The following is a 22,771-nucleotide window of genomic DNA, read 5'->3' on the forward strand; positions in this document are numbered from 1 at the left end:
AGAGATATCTGTGCATTAATTTCGTATCCTGCTACTTTACCAAATACATTGATTAGCTCTAATAGTTTTCTGGTAGCATCTTCATGATTCCCTATGTATAGTATCATGTCACCTGCAAACAGTGACAGCTTTACTTCTTCTTTTCCAATTTGGATTCCTTTTATTTCTTTTTCTTCTCTGATTGCTGTGGCTAAAACTTTCAAAACTATGTTGAATAATAGTGGTGAGAGTGTACAACCTTGTCTTGTTCCTGATCTCAGAAGAAATGGTTTCAGATTTTCACCATTGAGGATGATGTTGGCTGTGGGTTTGTCATCTATAGCTTTTAATATGTAGAGGTGAGTTCCCTCTGTGCCTTCTTTCTGGAGGGTTTTTATCAAAAATGGGTGTTGAATTTTGTCAAAAGCTTTTTCTGCATCTATTGAGATTGTCATATGGTTTTTATCCTTCAATTTGTTAATACGGTGTATCACATTGATTAATTTCCATGTATTGAAGAATCCTGACATTCCTGGGATAAACCCCACTTGATCATGGTGTATGATCCTTTTAATATGCTGTTGGATTCTGTTTACTAGAATTTTGTTGAGGATGTTTGCATCTATGGTCATCAGTGATATTGGCCGTAGTTTTCTTTCTTTGTGACATTTTTGTCTGGTTTTTGTATCAGGGTAGTGGTGGCCTCGTAGAATGAGTTTGAGTGTTCCTCTCTCTGCTATATCTTGGAAGGCTTTGAGAAGGATAGGTGTTAGCTCTTCTCTAAATTATTGATAGAATTTTCCTGTGAAGCCATCCAGTCCTGGGCTTTTGTTTGTTGGAAGATTTTTAATCACAGTTTCAATTTCAGTGCTTGTGATTGGTCTGTTTATATTTTCTATTTCTTTCTTGTTCAGTCTTGGAAGGTTGTGCTTTTCTAAGAATTTGTCCATTTCTTCCAGGTTGTCCATTTTATTGGCTTATACTTACTTGTAGTAATCGCTTGTGATCCTTTGTATTTCTGCAGTGTCAGTTCTTATTTCTCCTTTTTCATTTCTAATTCTGTTGATTTGAGTCTCCTCGGTTTTTTTCTTGATGAGTCTCGCTAATGGTTTATCAATTTTGTTTATCTTATCAAAGAACCAGCTTTTAGTTTTATTGATCTTTGCAATTGTTTCCTTCACTTCTTTTTAATTTATTTCTGATCTGATCTTTATAATTTCTTTCCTTCTGATAACTTTGGGGGTTTTTTTGTTCTTCTTTCTCTAATTGCTTTAGGTATATGGTTAGGTTGTTTATTTGAGATGTTTCTTGTTTCTTGAGGTAGGATTATATTGCTATAAACTACCCTCTTAGAAATGATTTTGCTGCATCCCATAGGCTTTGGGTTGCCGTGTTTACATTGTCATTTGTCTGAGTATTTTTTGATTTCCTCTTTGCTTTCTTCAGTGATCTCTTGGTTATTTAGTAGCATGTTGTTTAGCTTCCATGTGTTTGTTACAATTACAGTTTTTTTCCTCTAATTGATATCTACTTTCATATCTTGTGGTCGGAAAAGATCCTTGATATGATTGCAGTTTTCTTAAATTTACCAAGGCTTGATTTTTTACCCAGGATGTGATCTGTCCTGGAGAATGTTCCATGAGCACTTGAGAAGAAAGTGTATTCTGTTGTTTTTGGATGGAATGTCCTATCAATATCAATTAAGTCCATCTTGTTTAATGTATCATTTAAAGCTTGTGTTTCCTTATTTACTTTCATGTTGGATGATCTGTCCGTTGGTGAAAATGGGGTGTTAAAGTCCCCTATACTGTTATTGTGTTTCTGTCAAATTCCCCTTTTATGGCTGTTAGCATTTGCCTCATGTATTTAGGTGCTCCTATGTCGGGTGCATAAATATTTACAATTGTTATAGCTTCTTCTTGGATTGATCCCTTGATCATTAGGTAGTGTCCTTCTTTGCCTCTTGTAATAGTTTTTGTTTTAAAGTCTATTTTGTCTGATATGAGAATTGCTATGCCAGCTTTCTTTTGCTTTCCCTTTGCATGGAGTAACTTCTTCCATCCTCTCACTTTCAGTCTGTATGTGTCCCTAGGTCTGAAGTGGGTCTCTTGTAGACAGCATATATATGGGTCTTGTTTTTGTATCCCTTCAGCCAGTATATGTCTTTTGGTGGCAGCATTTAATCCATTTACATTTAAAGTAATTATTGATATGTATGTTCCTATTACCATTTTCTTAGTTGTTTTGTGTTTGTTATTGTAGGTCTTTTCCTTCTCTTGATTTTCCTGCCTAGAGAGGTTCCTTTACCATTTGTTGTAAAGCTAGTTTGGTGATGCTGAATTCTCTTACTTTTTGCTTGCCTGTAAAGGTTTTAGTTTCTCCGTCAAATCTGAATGAGATCCTTGCTAGGTAGAGTAATCTTGGTTGTAGGTTTTTCCCTTTCATCACTTTAAGTATGTCTTGCCACTCCCTTCTGGCTTGCAGAGTTTCTGCTGAAACATCAGCTGTTAACCTTATGAGGATTCCCTTGTATGTTATTCGTTGTTTTTCCCTTGCTGCTTGTAATATTTTTTCTTTGTATTTAATTTTTGATAGTTTGACTAATATGTGTCTTGGTGTGTTTCTCCTTGGATTTATCCTGATGGGACTCTGCAGTTCCTGGACTTGATTGACTATTCCCTTTCCATATTAGGGAAGTTTTCAACTCTAAAGTCTTCAAATATTTTCTCAGTCCCTTTCTTTTTCTCTTCTTCTTCTGGACCCCTATAATTCAAATGTTGGTACGTTTTCCCAGAGATCTCTACAACTATCCTCAATTCTTTTCATTTTTTTTTCCTTTATTCTGTTCTGCAGTATTTATTTGCACTATTTTATCTTCCAGGTTAATTATCCGTTCTTTTGCCTCAGTATTCTGCTATTGATTCCTTCTAGAGAATTTTTTATTTCATTTATTATGTTGTTTATCATTGTTTGTTTGCTCTTTAGTTCTTCTAGGTCCTTGTTAAATGCTTATTGTATTTTCTCCATTCTATTTCCAGGATTTTAGATCATCTTTACTATCCTTCTTCTGAATTCTTTTTCAGGTAGGCTGCCTATTTCCTCTTCATTTGTTTGGTCTGGTGGGTTTTTACCTTGCTCCTTCACCTGCTGTGTGTATTTCTGTCTTCTCATTTTGCTTCACTTACTGTGTTTGGGGTCCCTTTTTGCAGGCTGCAGGTTCGTGGTTCCAGTTGTTTTTGGTGTCTGCCCCCAGTGGCTAAGGTTGGTTCAGTGGGTGATGTAGGCTTCCTGGTGGAGCAGACTATGCCTGTGTTCTGGTGGATGAGGCTGGATCTTGTTTTTCTGGTGGTCAGGACCACGTCCGGTGGTGTGTTCTGGGGTGTCTGTGACTTTATTATGATTTTAGGCAGCCTCTCTGCTAATGGGTGGGGTTGTGTTCCTGTCTTGCTAGTTGTTTGGCATAGGGTATCCAGAACTGTTGCTTGCTGGTTGTTGACTGGAGCTGGGTCTTATCGTTGAGATGGAGATCTATGGGAGAGCTTTTGCCGTTTGATATTACACGGTGATGGGAGATCTCTGGTGGACCAATGTCCTGAATTTGGTTCTCCCACCTCAGAGGCAAAGGCCTGACACCCGGCCGGAGCATCAAGATGCTGTCAGCCACATTGCTCCAGGTATGAGGGAAGTTTCTTGCCTTTTGGGAAGTCTGAGGTCTTCTGCCAGCATTCAGTAGGTGTTCTTTAGGAGTTGTTCCACATGTAGATATATATCTGATGTATTTATGGGGAGAAAGGTGATCTCTATGTCTTACTCCTAAGCCATTTGGAAGGTCTTGTCTGTAATAGACTTTTTTTTTTTAACATCTTTATTAGAGTATAATTGCTCTACAATGGTGTTTTAGTTTCTACTTTATAACAAAGTGAATCAGCCATACATATACATATATCCCCATATCTCTCCTCCCTCTTGTGTATCCCTCCCACCCTCCCTATCCCACCCCTCTAGGTGGTAACAAAGCACTGAGCTGATCTCCCTGTGCTATGTTGCTGCTTCCCTCTAGCTGTTGATTTTACATTTGGTAGTGTATATATGTCCATGCCACTCTCTCACTTTGTCCCAGCTTACCCTTCCCGCTCCCCGTAGCCTCAAGTCCATTCTCTACATCTGCGTCTTTATTCCTGTCCTTCCGCTAGGTTCTTCAGAACCTTTTTTTTTTTTTTTAAAGATTCCATATATATGTGTAAGCATACAGTATTTGTTTTTCTCTTCCTGACTTACTTCACTCTGTATGACAGACACCTAGGTCCATCCACCTCACTACAAATTACTCAATTTCATTTCTTTTTATGGCTGAGTAATACTTCATTGTATAAATGTGTCACATCTTCTTTATCTATTCATCTGTCAATGTACATTTAGGTTGCTTCCATGTCCTGGTTATTGTAAATAGAGTTGCAATGAACATTGTGGTACATGACTCTTTTTGAATTATGGTCTTCTCAGGGTATTTGCCCAGTAGTGGGATTGCTGGGTCATATGGTAGTTCTATTTTTAGTTTTTTAAGGAACGTCCATACTGTTCTCCATAGTGGCTGTATCAATTTACATTCCCACCAACAGTGCAAGAGGGTTCCCTTTTCTCCACACCCTCTCCAGCATTTATTGTTTGTAGATTTTTTGATGATGGCCATTCTGACTGGTGTGAGGTGCTACCTCATTGCAGTTTTCATTTGCATTTCTCTAATCATTAGTGATGTTGAGCATCCTTTCATGTGTTTGTTGGCAATCTGTATATCTTCATTGGAGAAATGTCTATTTAGCTCTTCTGCCCATTTTCATCAAATCTTCCCCTTCCTGTCTTCACATATTTACTTTGGGACATTGCAGATCCTCCCATGATATAGATTGTATTTCTCCACCCCTTGATTCTGGGTTTTTCATGATACTTAGACTAATATAACATTAGCAAATGTGACACAAGGAGATACTGAAATGCACTTGCATGGGCTGGTTTCCTTGCTATTCTTAGAACACTTTGATAGCCACGTGGAGAAGCCTGGCCTCATCTGCTGAAGGACTATATGGATACCAGCTGGAGAGAGACCCCACTCATCCCATCCATCCCAGACAAAACCATCACAAACTTCCCAGCTTCAAAAAACCACCAGCTCTTTGAAAATTCAAAATAAATCTAGCTGAGATCAACTAAGCTTGATTAGATTTGATGAGCCATCAGGCTCAAATAGGCGACCCACAAAATCATGCACTAAACAGTTGTTTCAGACCACTAAGTTTTGGATTGTTTTTCATGCACCAATGGCTAACTAATAAACCTACTGATTTTTCTCTTCTACAACTTACTTACCATTGCATCCTAATTCACCAAAGTAAAATATAAATTACATTAGCTGCTATTTGTTGATCACTTACGTATACCAAACGTATTGCTAAAAATTATATACTTTAAAAAACCTTTCAAGGTTTGTGTTAAGGACTGAACTGTGTCCCCCAAAATCCATATGTTGCATCCTTAACCCCCAGTGTGACTTTATTTAGAGATAGGGCTTTTCAGGAGGTAATTGAGGTTACAAAAGGTCATATGCATGGAGCCCTGATCCAATAAGACTGATGTTCTTGTAAGAAAAGTAAGAGACAACAGGAATGTGCAAACGCAAAGAAAAAGCCATGTGAGGACACAGCCGGAAGGCCGCCATCTGCCAACACCTTGATCTTGGACTTCCCAGCCTCCAGAACTGTGAGAAAATAAACTTCTGCTGTTTAGGTCACCCAGTCTGTGACATTTATTTATGTCTTCCCTAGTTTGTATTATTGTAATATAGTTTGTATTATTGTCTTCTTTTTGCAGATGAGGCAACTAAGTCTGAGAGGTATTTATGTAAATGGTCCAGAGTAACCAGCTAGCATTACACAGAGATGAGAGCCTAGACTAGGTCATTTTGATTGTGAAACCCGGGTTCTCAGCAATATAGAGGAAAGAAAGTGTGCTTATATTTTACTGCCCTGACAATACCAATACTAGGGTATGTAATCTAAACCAAAAATCTTGCAACAAATATTAAAGAAAACACTACTTTTGTCAAATAAGATGTAATAAAAGATGAAACACAAAACATGCAACCAAGAAAATGACTGATTAAAGAGCAATAAGAAAGGAAAAAGTTGGAGGAGGAAGAGCACCCATAATCCATTGAGAACAGAGACTCTGATGACCTATTTGGTTTCCTTTATTCACCTAAAGCTTTATAATTATAGTTTTTGTATGTCATACTAACTTTCCACCACACAACTTGTGGTTATTAATTCATTATGTGATCTTTCCTTTTAAAGGTTTCTGCTTATTTTCTGTCAATGAGAAGATTGATCAGAAGTGGCTTCATTTCAGTTTCAGGGCTCTGTTGCAAGGGCTCCATATTCATTTAGGCCAAATATGGGCATACAGTTTTCTTAATTTGCTAAATCTATTCTATTTCCTTGTCTTTTGTTAATTGATTCTCTGGCATGGGGGAATCAAACAGGGCTCTAAAAGTACCTACACACACCTGGCGAACTCTGGAAAGATAATGCCACAGACAAAAGGTAGATTAGCCCACTGGTAACAAAACTCAAGTTTCTCTAAAGCAATTGATGATTAATTAAAACTAGTGAAACCTCTTTAAATAATCTTTACTAGTAGGTTTGAACAAACACTTGGCTTGATTAAAAGCTAAATGAATAGTGAGCATGCATGACACTCATTCACCCATAGTTAAATTGTATTTAAAGTTAAATAACATTAAAATTTTCTTTAATGTTGCACCATTAAGTACAACTTATGTTTAGTAGGTTCTGATTTTATAAATCTATATAATTTTGTTTTTAATTTGAACCTAGCTGACTGTTTTGGTAACATTTCCTTTTAATAATTCTATCAGAAGACGAATACAAAATTCTATTAAAAACTAAGGTTTCCACATGTAAATGTCCCACACCTTTTTAGAAACATTACTCTTAAAGCTTACAACACATTTTTAGAATAATTCAGTTTTTTCTTCTCAACATTAGCATTTAGATTAAATATGATGTACAAAATATACTCAATGTCCCACAGTATTACAATTTTTATATTCTCCAATATTTTATGGGACAAAAATGGCTTATCTGCTCCCTTTATGCCATACATAAGTTAATATTTTTCCAATGCCTTGTTTGAATTACTAATATAGAACACTATGACTCAACAACTGTTTTGAAGAATGACTTGGTTTTCTTTTTTTTTTTTGGAGGATCAATTTTCTCACCAATTTGTGATAATGTTCTTTGATACTGATCTTATTTATCACAATGTAACTAACATCTAGTACATGTAAAATGTGCATTCTCTTAGTATTGTAGGGTCTTAATGGGATTAAGAAATAAAAGATTTCTAAGATTTTTTAAAGAAAACAACACTAGTAAATGGCAGAGCAAAGGTTTGAGCCCATATTAGTCTGGATCAAAAATGGTGTTAACCAATATGCTACTCTCCTGGGTTTGCAATATATTTTTTTCACTAGCTCTTGATTCCACAAAATTTGTATTTCCTTTAAAATTCATTTCAAATATGTATTATAATAAGAAAAATGTATGCAATTGCCTTCAGAGGAAAATATAAACTCTAAAACTATATTCAAGGTTTGAAAATTGAATCAATATTTCAAAAAGGACATTTTTCAAGCTTACAGCTCTTAGGTTCCTTTATCTCTATTTTTCTCAAAATAATTTCAGCAGAATTATTAACAGAACTGATTTCTTTTTAAGGTTTTTGAGCAATGGGAAGTTTCACTTTTGTTAAGTCATGGAATTATACATAGAAAGTAATGTTGTTGAGATTATGCCTATCCAATCAAATGTGCTTTAGAGAACATCTCTTATTACATAGTGAGAGTGTCCTGAATGGTTCTCAGGAGACCAGGGCACATTTTCAGATCTAGTTTTGGTGACACATTTCTGTGAACTCACAATGGTTCCTGATTTTATAAATCTTCTGGGCAATAACTTACAGGAAAGTACCTCCAGAGTGCTTGAGCCCTGTGCCAAATTTGAGAAAGAACTCTGAACATGTTATATTTGAGTTCTCCTCGAGAACAAGGAAAGAAAGCATTAAAAAACTGAAGAGGTATGGAGTGGGAAACGAAGTTTCAAGGATCTTGGAAATATTTAGTGAAAAAAAGAGACAAGAGAATAGAATGGAAAGACCAAAAACAGGATAAATTTTGAGGAAAAAAAAAAATCCCAGGCTTGGATGGTGGGCCCAGTTTATAGGTGTGATTTTGAGAAAATATAACTGGTGAGTTTTAGGTTCTTCTATCATAAAATGTAGAGAAAACTGTCCTTTTTCAGAGAGATAAAATACCTAACACAATACCTGTGACTTAGTAGGCAATTGCAAACTTTCACCCCATCGTGGCTATATAGAGATTAAATAGGTAGTGTACTTTTAAAACATTTAAGAATCACAAGAAGTGGCAATAACAGTACAGAGAATCCCCTAGGACCCGGTACTCATTTTTTCACACTGATAACATTTTCCTTAGCCATAGTACACTTTAACCAGGAAACTGACATTGGTACAAAACTATTAAGTAAATTATGGATCTTTTCAGAATTCCTACCAGTTGTTACATGCACTCAAATATATGTGGGGGGTGTGTGTGTGTGTCCGTGTGTGTGCATGTGTGTTGTGATGTGTAATAATATGAAATTTTATTATGTGCACAGACTCAATACCACCACCACAATCAGGATAAAGACTAATCTATCACTACAGAGAAACTTCCTTATATCAACACTTTAAGTCACAGCTTTACCCTAATCCTCAACCTAGGCAATTTCTGTCTGATCTATTCTCCATCATTACACTTTTGTCACTTTGAGAATGTGATACAAATGGAATCAAAATACAGTATATAATTTTTTGATATTGGCTTTTGTCACTAAGCATAGTGCCCTTGAGTTGATCTAAGTTGTTTTGTACATCAATAATTTGCTCCCTTCATTGTTGAGTAGTTTTCCTTTGCATGGATGTATCATGGCTTTTTTAGTCCATCCACATCCACCTGCTGAAGGATGTTTGGGTGATTTCCAGTTTGGGATATTGCAAATAAAGTGGCTATGCACATCATATAAAGATTTTCATATCCATAAGCTTTTATTTTTCTATGATAAATACTCAGGAGTGTGATTGTTGGGTCGTAGGTTAAGCATATGTTTAACTATTAACAAAGTTGCTGAACTGTTTTCTGGAGGGACTGTAACATTTTACATCCCTAGTAGAAACGTATGAGAGATGCAGTGCAGATGCTGTTGCAGATGGGTGGTATTTTAAGAAATGTAAAATATAAAACAATTTCTTCTCTGACTTCTTGGACAAAGGAGAGTTGGTCACGGAATACAACTCGGGAAAAATTGCTCAACTGAATGCTAATACTGAGAAAGAAGGAAGCATATGATTCACACTTATGCAAAATTTTGTTTCCTCAAATGATTGAGTGGCTCAGTTGGCATGAGATTTGCCTGCTTGGAAATTTACACATTACTTTCTGTATTAATCAGGCCATATTCTTGTTTCTGTTCAAAATAAACAACATATGTTATTGTGTAAATTCACCCTAAATAAACCGAAATTCTATTGTCTTCAGAAATTCTTGTAAATATGGTCATTCATTAACAATATGGGGGCAGGGAGACTCAGTCTGGTGGGAGAAGCATTAGCAAGATTTGGAATGTCACACAATCCCTGCAGGCAAGTAGGAGTTGCTTTAAAATAGGTCCTATTTAAAGAACCCAAGTGTAACACATCTTGTATTATCTTCACAGTGAATAAAGACAATCCCTAGGAACATCTTCATGGCAGCAATAGTCTGCTGCATTCATTTTCAAGGGTGCCATTTTAAGGTACAAAACTAATTTTTTCCTAAATCAATGCCAAAAACAAACCAGCAAATATGTTAATATAATTTTCACTTCTTTTACTTAATTACAAAACCATAGACAAAAAGAATTGAAGAAGAATGAGATATCCAACCAAATAATGTTAAACTAGTCAATACTGTTCTTTACAGTTGAGCAGCATTTATGATAGTTAATGGAATCGAAGAGTGTAATTATTTACTTGTTTGTGCACTTAAAATATTTCAAGCAAGGAAATCATCCTTTTATGGAAACCATTTATTTTTAAATTTCCTCTTTATAGCTCTCTGTATTTTCCTAAGTTTACCTCGCTTTGCCAGCTAAAAACAAAATGAACAGAAAATGTAAGTACTTTTCCTCAAAATAAACAACTATCCATACCTGTGGATTTCCTCCTATGAAATGATAATAGAGGGTTTGAGAGTCAGTGGAAAAATATAGTAAGCTTAAAATAACCAATAAGAAGGAGAGAAAAAAATGAAGAAAATGACATATGATCTCACTGATCATAGAGGTGAGACATGAATGGAGATGGGCCAGCACCACTGGCTTGTAGACGTGCCTTGATCTGCTTTTCCTTCAGGTCAGCATGAGGGTGGTTGTTTGCTCTCTACTCCTCCGATTTTGTGTCCTAATTCCTTATTTTTTTCATACTGCATTTTAAAAATAATGTTTCTTTGTGCAGTCATGTTATGCCTATAATTTATTTGTGTTTTTTTTCTCTTTAAATTTTACTTGTATCTTGGGAAAATCAGAAGAAGAAAGTTTCAACAAAAAGTAATAAGCTTCTTTGACACACCGTTGATTGCAATAATCACTACAACAACCTCAAACAAGGAAGGAGAGGTTTTCTTCTATAATGACAAAGACACCAGTAATGTTTCACTTTATGTTGTGTACCTTCAAGGTAATCAACAGAAATAAATTCACCCCTTTCACTGACTATATTTCCCAAAGCAAATTTATTATTGTATCTCAACAGTTATAAATTATCAGTTTAAAACCACATATAGATGTTATTATGCACTAGGGTACCATTTTATGAGGATTAGAAATGGTTTGATGATAGAAATTTATACTGGAGTATTTCAGTAGCAACCACAGTAAAAACATTCCTTTCATTCCTATGATACTCAACAGAAAGTAGATAAAAGAACATTGTAAAACATGCACTTTAGTGCAAGCTGTTTATCAGACCCACTCTGTGGACACTGAAAGCCCAAGGTAAGCGCATTTGACTGCCTACTGTAAAACACTTAAGATCAAACTCAGGATTGGGTGAGTGAAACACAATTATTGGTGTCAGCAGTTTAAATATAGTTCTTGCTGAGAACACCTTCAAGATAACTGTTCAGACCCATCCATTTTGCCAAGTAGAGGTAATAATTGGTAACTGTCAGTGCTCCCTCCAAACACCAGCCTCCTCCAAGAATAACCCAGCATGATTACCTCGCAGCAACTGGCTGCACTTTTGCTGACTTCTTGTGAGTGGTTTTTCACACACAGTCACAGATAAACCCACTGTAACCGAACACAGCTGATGACTCATTTCATGGCTTTCAGCTGGTCTCCTTCAAAGCTGTGTGTTGTTTCTGTTTTAGAAAGAACAAGCAACTATTTTTAACAAAAGGGTGAGTTTACTACTTTTTATTCAGAAAAGACCATGCAAGCATCTTATAATCTTATGCTGTGACATGCAGAACATTCCTGGGTTTTGTTCCATAAATAGAGCAAAGTTTTACTTAAAGGAACAAAGTCAGAGTGACCTTCAAACCTATCTTTAGACTTTTGTGTGTTGCTACAGTAGATGCAGAATTCAAATTGAGTTGCTCTGCAAAATGTATTTTGGAAGCAGACATTTCTAGAGATTACAGATGGTTCAAAAGCAATTTAATGCTAGGTACACTTGGGGTGCTGTCTGATTCATGAATAATGAGGACACTTACATGTTCACTTGATATATGGTATTCAAACAGAACTCAGTGAATATTTCTTATGGAAAAGGTGTCAGCTGGAGTGGTTATATATGGGGGACTTGCCACAAAAGGGTTCAGAGTTTGTAATAAGGTAAAATGAGGGCAATTCTCTTTTCTTTTAAAAGAAAATATATAATTTTGCCTTCAAACTTGTTAAGAAATGAACACATGTCAATGATGAAAATTAAATATTCATAGAATGTTTTAAATAAAATATTAGTCCTTAGTGCGATGATGTAGAAACAACTTTTTCTGATTCATATTTTACCAAACAACACAGTTTTGTTTTTAAATCAATGGCCACATATATAATTTCCCATAAATTGTTAGAAAATCTGAACAAGACTGTAAGGTTACCATGAGGCAAGTTAATGACCAAACCATTCCCACAGTTTGCTCTCATCCTATAATCAAAATCATGGATTTTATTAACTGCATGTTAAAGTAGTAAGATCAGCTGTAGTCTTACTCCAAGTCTAAGTGCATTCATTTTTGTTGTTTTTGTGATTCTGGAAGTGGAATCACACCTCCAGCCATGGAAGTCTGGGCCATGGCTGTAACAGCCACACGTCCAGTTTCCATTCAGATGGAATGACTCTAACACATGTGCTCCTAGTCTGATTTCTTGGCAATTACAAGTTTATAATGCAAATAAATCATTTTGCTTTGAAAATGCTACTTTTTCAATGATGACAAAGTATTCTAATTAAATTGCAATTCTCCTCTCAGTTCTCTTCATTTTCCTTATTGCTCTATTTTCCCCAGCACTTATTCCTCCATAAATATTATAAAATTTGTTTATCATTATGCATATGGTCTATTTCCCCTCATGAGAATATAAGCTTCATGAAGGCAAGGACTTTTGTCTGCTTTGTTCATTAAACTGTACGTAACACAAAGGACAGTTTCTGGAACAAAGAAGGTGTTTGAAAATATTTGTTGAATGAATAAAAGAATACCTACTGAGGTTCTGAGATGAAAATTTTTATATATAAATGTTGGTAAATAAATTCATATGCTATCTGTCTTTAGCCTTTTTATTATATCAATAAAACAAAATTTCAAATAACATCAATTTTAGATGCACTGAATCTATGTGGAAAGTTATGAAATACTATTACAGATTTATGATACTCTAGTATTTCTGTCTAGATAATAAGTAGCTTTCTTGTCAGGAAATTTATTTGACAGATACTGATCTTAAAGTGTTTGTAATATAAATTTGTTCTGTTTTTAAAATACAGATTTCCTTTTAGATCATTTGAAGTCCTTAAATAATTCATAGATCTCACATCAATTTTGTATGTACTCTGAATGTATGTAAATAATTGTGAGATAAGTTGTTGTTGGATATCGGAGTAGATAAGAATATTAAATAAGATAACAAAAGAACTGAAACTACAGAGAACTGTTTAAAGATAATATGGATGAATATCAATTCTAAAAGGACATTTCCCTTAAAGAAAATTAAATTTCATACTAAAAAGTAGGTATTTGCTTATTGGGTCCACTACATAAGAGGCGGAAGAAGGATTTACAGCCAGACAATACAAAGCACAAGTTATAATTTGTGTAATATGCAAACCAACCTAAACTGATGCAAAGCTTAGCAGTTTGGTTAGGCCCAGGGGCACAGAGAGGGACAGAGAGGCATGATAAATCTTTTGGGGGTGATGTAATAGTTCTGTACCTTGATTTTGGTGGTATTGTCTGGGGTTCTACATCTGTCAAAATTCAAAAAGTCGTGTACTTTAAATGGATATAACTCACTGTACATAAATTATTCCTCAGCAAATTGATGAGAAAAATCAACGTGAGTAAAGATATTTTAGACAAATAAAAGTTATGAGAACTCAGCTTAAACAGATCTCTATGAAAGGACTAAAAAATATTATTCAAGCATAAAAAATATCCCTATTGGAAAATAGGGATAAATAAATAAATATTGACTACATAAGCAATAATAATATCTTGTTTCATTGAAAACCGAACAGGACTAACTTGCATATGACTGCAATGGTATGTAATTTGGGAGAAAATGACTGATTTAAATTCTTCTAAGGTGCTTACATTGCCCAGGAATAGGACCAGAGTAAACATGAATATTAGACATAAGTCATTGAAGGACATATGTCATAATCTCTTGGCTAAGCATTAAACAATAATGAAAGAGTAACATATTTATGAGTGAATAGAGGAGGAAATATAATTAAATACACACAAAAAATAATTCTCGTACAGATGGAAAGAAAGAAAAAAGAAATAGAGGACAGGTGGGACAAATTAGAAGCAAAAAGTAAGATGGTAGGTTTAAACTCAAACATATGAATGACTGCATTAATTTTAACTCAGCTAATGTGCAGATTAAAAGACAATGGCTATTAGAGTATACACACAAAGCACACACATAAACACATATACACAGACACATATAATAAAAAGAAACACACCATAATGATGAAATGTTAATTTTACCAAGAACATGGAAATTATATATTTTAAAAACCTACTAATATATCCTCAAATAGATATAAAACACTACTTATAAAACTGAAAGGCAAATCTACAGTTATAGTAAGAGATTTTAATATACTTCTCTTAGTAACAGAGTAAGTGGATCAAAAAAAAATCAAGAATAGAGAAAATTTCAATATATAACTAGCAAATTTGACTGATATATATGAAACATTGTACACACTTAAAAGCAAGATACTCAATAGTTAAATTGTACTTGGAACTTAAAAAAAAACAAAAAAAACCTGACTGTATGCTTCACCACAAAGCAGGTCTCAAATAATTACAAAAAAGTAAAATTATAGAGTATGTTTTATGGCTACAATGAAATTAAGCTATAAATCAAAAACAGAAAGATTGCTAACAAAATCATAATTTGGAAACTAAGAAATGTACTACTAAATAAGCCATAGATCAAAATAAAATCAAAATTGGAATAATAATAGTGTAGATTAATCATAATGAATTATTATACATTAAAAATTATGAGATACAGATAAGCTGTATTTAGAAGAAAATTTATGGCTTTAATTCATATTTCAGAAAAGAAGAAAAGTTGAAACTCATTGAGCTAACTGTGCATCTCAAGAGGTCAGAGAAATTTGGAAAATTAAACCCCAAAAAATATAAGAAGGGAAAAATAAGAGTAGAAATTAATAAAACAGAAAACCAATGTACAATAGACAGAACCAAAAGTTAAATTATAGTCCTTTGAAATTTGATCTGAAGAAAGCTATCAAGAAATGAGAGAAAGCCCAAAAAAACAACATCAGGAATAAAAAAAATAATTCTTTACTATAGATCTTGCAGATTTTCAATATTGTAAAAATATAATATGAACTAGGTGTCCATGAGTTGGAAAATTCAGATGTCAAATGTCCCCCAAATTAAGTGTGAATTAAATGTAATCCCAATCAAAAATTCAACATTTTTCATTGTTTTTTGGAACTGCTCAAGGTGATTAAGAAAACATGATAAAAAAATAGTTCATGCTTGAAGAGAACTATGGTGGAAGATCTTGCTTTCCTGGATATAAATGTTCATTATAAATCTATATTAAATTAAACAACATGGCATTGACTCAAGAACATTTCTCCATAGTTTCAATTCTTTTGTTGTCTTTTTATGTATAAGTGGACCAATGGAACAGAATAGGTTAGAAATAGAATCATGCATGTATGATTAGTTTAGTTACCAAACAAATGATAATATAAAGGGGTGGGGAAAGAATAGTAGTTTCAATAAATGGTACTGTGTCCATTAATAGATAAATGGATAAAGAAGTTGTGGTATACAGACACAATGGAATACTACTCAACCATAAAAAAGAATTAAATCTTTCCATTTGTCACAGGATGGATTACCCAGAGGGTATTATGCTAAGTGAAATAAGTCAGACAGAGAAGGACAAATACTGCATGATTTCACTTATATGTGGAATCTAAAAAACAAAACAAATGAACAAACATAAAGAAACAGAGCTATAGAAACAGAACAAACAGGTGGTTACCAATGGAGAGGGGAGTAGGCGGTGGAAAGAAATAGGTGAGGGAGATTAAGAGGTACAAAATTCCAGTTGCAAAGGAAGTGAGTCATGTGTATGGAATGTACAGTGTGGGATATATACCAAGAGCTAAGTAATATCTTCGTATGGTGACATATCATAACTAGACTTATTGTGATGATCATTTTGAAATGCACCGCCAAAATATCACTATGTTGTGTAAGAGGAACTAACATAATTTTGCTGGGCACTTATACTTCAAAACCAAACATACAAACTAATAGAAAAAGAGATCAGATTTGTGGCTATCAGAAATGTGAGGGGGAGAGATTGGATGAAGGCATTCAAAATGTACAGCTATAAGACAAATAAATAATAGGATGTAATGTATAACATGATAAACATAATTAACACTGGTGTATGTTATATATGAAAGTTGGTAAAAGAGTAAATCATTAAGACTTCTCATCACACACACACACAAATACATACAATTAAGAGTATGAAAGTGAAAAGGCAATTCACATAATGGAAAAGATATTTGTGGAATTCGTATCCAGTTTTCACAGTAAAGTTCTATAAATACAAAACTACACAAACCAATAGAAAAATGTCAAGAGAGTTGAACAAGAATATCAGCAGAGAGGGGATCTAATGGTCACATTTAAAAGCTCTACTTTATTAATAATCAGGGAAATACACATTAAAAAATGCTGACAGTATCAAGTGTTGACAAGAGTGTTGAGCAACTGGAAACTGACACACTCGTGGTATACAATCACCTTGTGAAACAATTTGGGATTATCTATGCAAGTTGAAAAACATATAAAATATATATATAAAATATATAAAACATATATGTATATATAATGTTCTAATTTAGAAGAGGTTAAAATAAAAGACAAAACAAAAACAGGTCTAGCTTTAAAAATTTTAGATGAAGTGCTTTTGAAGCCAAAATACTATTAAATAAAAAGAAGGTGGTTGATGATATATGTAGAAATCCATGAAGAAAATATGTTAATACCAAATGCAGACAAAATGATTATAGTGTCATGAATAAAATAAAAATTTTCAGAATTAAGAAAAATTCATAACTCATCAATTATAAAAGTAGATTTTTATAACTCTCTTAAAAATTAATGAAGCAGGGAGACAAAGAGTTTTGAGTACATAAGATTTGAAATACTCAGTTAACAAACTTTATCAAAGGAACATAGAGCACTGGCACCAAATATATAAGGGACATCTTTTTATATTTCTTCAAGCCCACACAGAATTGTCAAAGAAAATTACTATGTGTTAATCTGCAAAGGCAGTCTCAACAAGGGCAAAAAATCACTAAGAAAAGCACCTTGTTTACATGCTATGACACAATTAATTTAGAGAAAATAATAAGGCCTCATAAAATTTGGTAGGTTCATTTAAAAAAATCTGTCTTAATAAGAAAAAGTATAAATAAAATGGAAATTACACTTAAGTAGGACTGAACAATAATGAGGATTCTGTGGAATGAAGCTAGAATACTATTTGAGCCTTAAATGCCTATATTAACAAATGAGAAAGAATGAAATATTGTTAAGTTGGCCATTTGGCCACTCAAATCGATAACTTCAAAAAGACACAGAACAGAACCAAAGGAAGTAAAATAAAGAAACGTCAATAAATTTAACAAATGAAACAGAAAGCAAAGCAAAAGCAGAGTGGAATAACAAAACCGAAAGTAGACTCCAATAATACCGAGAGTTGGTCAAAGACGGTAAGATTTATCAAGAAAAAAAGAGAGAAGGCATATACACATGATATTAAGAAAGTAAAATGGGATATGGATGTGAACACACATTTAAACATTATATAAGGACACAATAAAGAGCTTGAGGTCAATAAATTCAAGAAAAATTCATTTAATTAAGTCATTGTATTGGAAAACCTACTTATAACTGCTTCAAGAGAAAGAATACCTAACAAAGCCTGTAATTAAAACAATTAAAAGAGAAGAAAAAAAATACACACAAAAGCTAACCACAGAACAAATAAACATATCTAAAATCTCAACAATATCAAGTACACATGGTTTGATAGTTCATTTTATTAAATGGTCAAGGACCAGAAAGCTGTTCCCTCATATTCAATGCTTTAGAAGTTAGAACATTTCCCCAACACTTTTAATGAGCCTCATAAACTCTTATTACAAACCAGAGAAAAATAAAGATATCATGAGGAAGGAAAACTGTGAACACAGATACAGATATCCAAAATAAAATACCAGCTAACAAAACCAGCAACAGACAGGAAACAACCAAATGATGAATAGGTATGGTGCATCTTAAGAATGCAAGAACACTTTTATATTGAAAATATATTATGATATTTACCACATTAACTTCTTAAAATACCAAAATATTTAAAATACCTCAATATATAGAGAAAACATTTAATTTCAACACTCATTTACTGTTACATATACACACACTCATAACATGCACACACCAATACCAAAAATTAAGCAGTAGAAACCTCTCAGCAAACTAAAAGCAGAAAGTGACCACTTCCCAGTAATGGGCTGTCATCAAAACCTACATAAAAGGGATATACTTAAGAGTAGAATATGAGCATCATGGTTTTACATTCAGAAGTAATACAAAGATACTGCTACTACACACACTAATAAAGATTGCGCCAAATAAAGGTTTAAAGAAGATAGTTATGGGAAAGGAAGAAACAAAATATTGGCTCTTATAAGCAATGTAACCATCTACACAGAAAACCCAATGTATCTATAGGTCCAATAGATCTTATTAGAAAATTCAGCAATGTGGCAGGATAAAACTTAAATGAGCAATAAAATCAAGAGTGTTGTACACAAGCTTAGACTATTTCTAAGATATGCTTTTTAAATAAAGACCTTATTTACAATACTAGTAAAATACATAGTCCTAAACTGTTTTGATTAATGCAATCAGAAGTCAAGAAAGAACATGTTAAAATTTTAATGAAGGGTGCAAATAAATGGAGATATGTTTAAAACTTTGAGGCAATTTCCATTGTAGTCTCAGAGACTTTCACGGAAACACATTTTTTCAACAAAATTTGTGGGGACAAATAAAGAGAAAAAGGGAAGCAGGAAGAGAACAAAAGAGGAAGGTGACTTGTCATACTCATGTGGTTTTGAACTGTCAACTAGGTTAGAAGTACAATTCCTAGAATCTCCCTCCTAATGTATTTTTAGTTTATAGTTGAGAAAAAGAGGGATGGAGCTAGATCTGGAAAATGGAATAGAGGCAGAATCCATTGTGTTCTGAAGGTTATCTTAGGGCAACAGGCATGGTTGCAGTTCAGAGATTGAGGACATGATGCCTCTGCTCCCAAAGCTCTTGCCAGCTGGTAAACAAAAGAATGAAAAGGGAGAAAACACACTAAATCTTAAATAGTGAGGTGTGAAGGTGAATGAAATCTAGAAAGGGTACAAAGTGGACTTCAACAAAAATTTCTCAAAACAGAGTTATAAAGTAAAAATGGCAAAATGTTTACATTTCATATATCTCAGTGGTGAGATGAGTGCATTTTATACTATCCTCTAAATTTCTATTTCAAATAGTTTTTATTTCAACAAATTACTGAAACTGGGAGCTATGGAAGAATATATAGCATTATGGCATGAAACAAAAATTATAAAAGAAAATAGTTACCATATTTGAATTCATATAGAAATATGTGAGACAAATCATCATAATGTTAACAAATACCACTCTTACACATCTCTTGTATTTAAAAATTATATAGTCTAGATATTTTTCATTCTGTAGCTATTCAATTGAAAATTGTATTGATTTGTATGTTATGCCTTTTTAGCCTGCTCATATTCCATTATAATTTTCTATCAATATTTCAAGTAAATAGGAGTTTGGTATCTCTGTTATTAGAGTGTTGATTTTTAATCACAGATGAAATGTTCCAGCCTAGGCACTGGAATTTTTAATTTAGATTCACAGTACTATTTTAAGTAACTTTTTTTCTTTAATAGCAATTCATTAACTAAATGTTATGTACATATTTTAGAAAACTATATTTTTCAATACTTATTTTATAAATGTTCTATCAATATCTGTCAAGTCCTGAGATGATTAGAGCTATTTGACAATTGGATGATATAGCTCTACATTAAATATTACAAATCTCACTCAATTTGAGCGGTGTATAAACAATAAATATAGTAACTACAACTTGTAAGTTATTGTACTTTAATCTACATAGTCCTTTCATATTTGTTTATAAGCATTGAAACTAAGATAAGATTATAATTGGCTTAGAAAAACCCTCAAACACTTGTGTTTTATGTAGAATTTTGGTCCCAAAGCAAAAATCCTAGAAAAATCAAGTCAGCAAATGATATTACTCCAGTTTTAGAAAGGTGAAGATACCTCTAAAATAACTGAGGGTTTTTAATATACAGCATTCAGCATCCATTGCTGTAAGCCATCCTTACCATTAAATGTCAGCTCAGGTTCATCACACAGGACTTAGAATGCAGATAATCAACCTATTTATGAATAGACTCCATGACGTAGGTCCCCTAAGTACAAATTTGGTGATAAAAACCCTGCCATGTGCCTGAAGGAATGTGAGTTAAAGGCCATGCTTCGCATGGAAATGGTTAAAAGTTAAGATAAAAGCAAGGAACTAAGTTGATCTGGAGGCACCTTAGGGACGTGTGATGTGAAGAGGAAACCCAAGAATACATGGAAGATCATCAGTAGCATCGGTACGGAGTTGGTTATCTCTAATCACCAAGCCCAAGCTGCCATTTATCCCTTAGTTACCCTACTCTCATTAGTGGGCTGAGTTTGGTGGCTCACACTCAAAGCCAGACAATTTTTGCACGTCTAGGAAGAGGTCTATGCACTTCAATAAAGCTTTAGAATACCTTTGGAAGTTTTGTCCAAATGCCTTCAACGTCAAGAAAATAAGAAGATAATCCCCTCATCCATTAGTCTCTTTTTTAAAGCAGGCTTTAAAGCATATGTACTTAATGTGTGATGAAAGCGATATTATTAAAACACAACTGCAGTGTCTATGCAAGATGATCCTTTTTAGGGTTGAAATTGCATGGTGTGTTGAACTTTGTATAGAAGTTTGATGCAATAACCCTTAAACTGGAATTATCTGCTTCCACAGTTTGTCTACTCCAGATACCTCAGATAAGTCAATCATTTTGGATAGGAAAATTAAGGTGATCCAGTGTTCCCCCAGTAAAAAGAACTAGCTCTCTTGACTTTGATCTGTGTGCAGTGTAATAGTGGGGTAAAAAAATCAGTGCCCAGTTAGAATTCCTTCAAATCTGCATCTCTCCAGAATGGTAAAGTCTGACTTTATTTAAATGGTCAACATTCCCCTGGTTGCCAGCTTTGTATTTTCATTTTGCAATATTCCTATGGCAAAGCATTAAAAAATGGGAGTGTTTTGCTCTCAACTGAGTAGACTTAGTTACTAAAAATTATGCCTGATAGTTATCAGCCTCCAAAAAAATTATGATTTAGTCCTTCCATGCTCTTTAGCCTTGTCCAAAATTGAAAGTAGGGGGAATTAGTCCTTGATGGCCCTGGCCTCTTCACTGTTCTTCCTTGGGTACCTGGTGATTTTATAATCTTTTCCTTCCCTACTTTACCTAGTAACCTCTGCTCTTAGAAAAAAATACCCCAATTTAATGTATACTATGTTCTGACTCATTTAAACTTTTTGTGTTATCCTTCCCAGGGAGATTTGCATTTCATGAAGTTGATGGAATAGACCTTTAACAGTGGCATCAATAGTATGATGGATGAGGGATTATTCTGAAGCAATAATGGCTTTTCTGGTGCCTCAGAAAAGGAGTATGTCCAGACATGGAGTGTCTGTTCCTTAGCACATACACTTTTCCTTTGCATAGGAAAAGACAAGTGGGAGAGGAAGAGGAAAATCAAAGTATACATGATTATGAAAGAAACACATACCTTAAAAGGGTTGCAACATGATGAGAAACAGGTTTTATTTAGTCTCAAAATGTCTCCTTTCTACATAAATATTAACAATATTATATCATGAGTCAAAATGCAAAATTTCCATTACCGTTGTCAATTTAAAACTCAGACGTTTCTCTCTTTTCCACAATATCTCTCATATCAAACAATAAAGTTTTATTTTTTAATTTCTTAAAATAGTACTGAAATAAAATTTCCTCAGAACATTGCTATTTAAAACATGAATTTCCTTTGCAGAAGGTCCTTGTCTTCTCATGATTTTAGAGCAAGGCCAACAAATCTATCCCTTCCCTGTTTTCACACGATTTCAGAGCTCTGCAGAAATTGCACATCTGGCTCTTTGCCTGTGCACCTGATGTTATCTCAAAAGAAATTATATAAATTAAAAACATTAAAAGGGTCTTTTTGAATCCAAAGCAATAGAATATATATCCAAGGCAACAAAAAAGAGTTAGAAAAATAGTTAAGGGACATTAGTAGTATTAAGCTAGGAAACTAACAAAATGATGACAATATAAAATGAATGCTGTGAAAAGAACAATTAAAATATACAAATTAGAATTGGAAAATACACTGTGTGGACCAAGAATAACATTAAAATCATTTTCTTCCATCCACATAGGGAACTTTGGTCATTAGCTTATTTATTTATTTATTTTTTTTTTTGCGGTACGCGGGCCTCTCACTGTTGTGGCCTCTCCCGTTGTGAAGCATAGGCTCCGGACGCGCAGGCTCAGCGGCCGTGGCTCACGGGCATGTGGGATCTTCCCAGGCCGGGGCACGAACCCGTGTCCCCTGCATCGGCAGGTGGACTCTCAACCACTGCGCCACCAG

The 22,771-nt window shown here is 34.0% G+C and overlaps 1 long non-coding RNA gene across 1 annotated transcript in view; it reads left to right on the forward strand.

Annotated features, from left to right (window-relative positions):
- Positions 1-2,406: 2,406 nt before the first annotated feature.
- The window catches only part of LOC111166338 (uncharacterized), a 36,455-nt gene continuing 16,090 nt past the window's right edge, over positions 2,407-22,771 (forward strand). Inside the window, exon 1 of the long non-coding RNA XR_016395240.1 lies at positions 2,407-3,653. This is a non-coding gene — a long non-coding RNA (uncharacterized LOC111166338). The remainder of the gene's footprint in view (positions 3,654-22,771) is intronic.

This window comes from Delphinapterus leucas, chromosome 12, assembly GCF_059928025.1.
Source record: "Delphinapterus leucas isolate spDelLeu-1000000601 "Yukka" chromosome 12, BTC_Dleu_Yukka2, whole genome shotgun sequence".
NCBI lineage: Eukaryota > Metazoa > Chordata > Mammalia > Artiodactyla > Monodontidae > Delphinapterus > Delphinapterus leucas.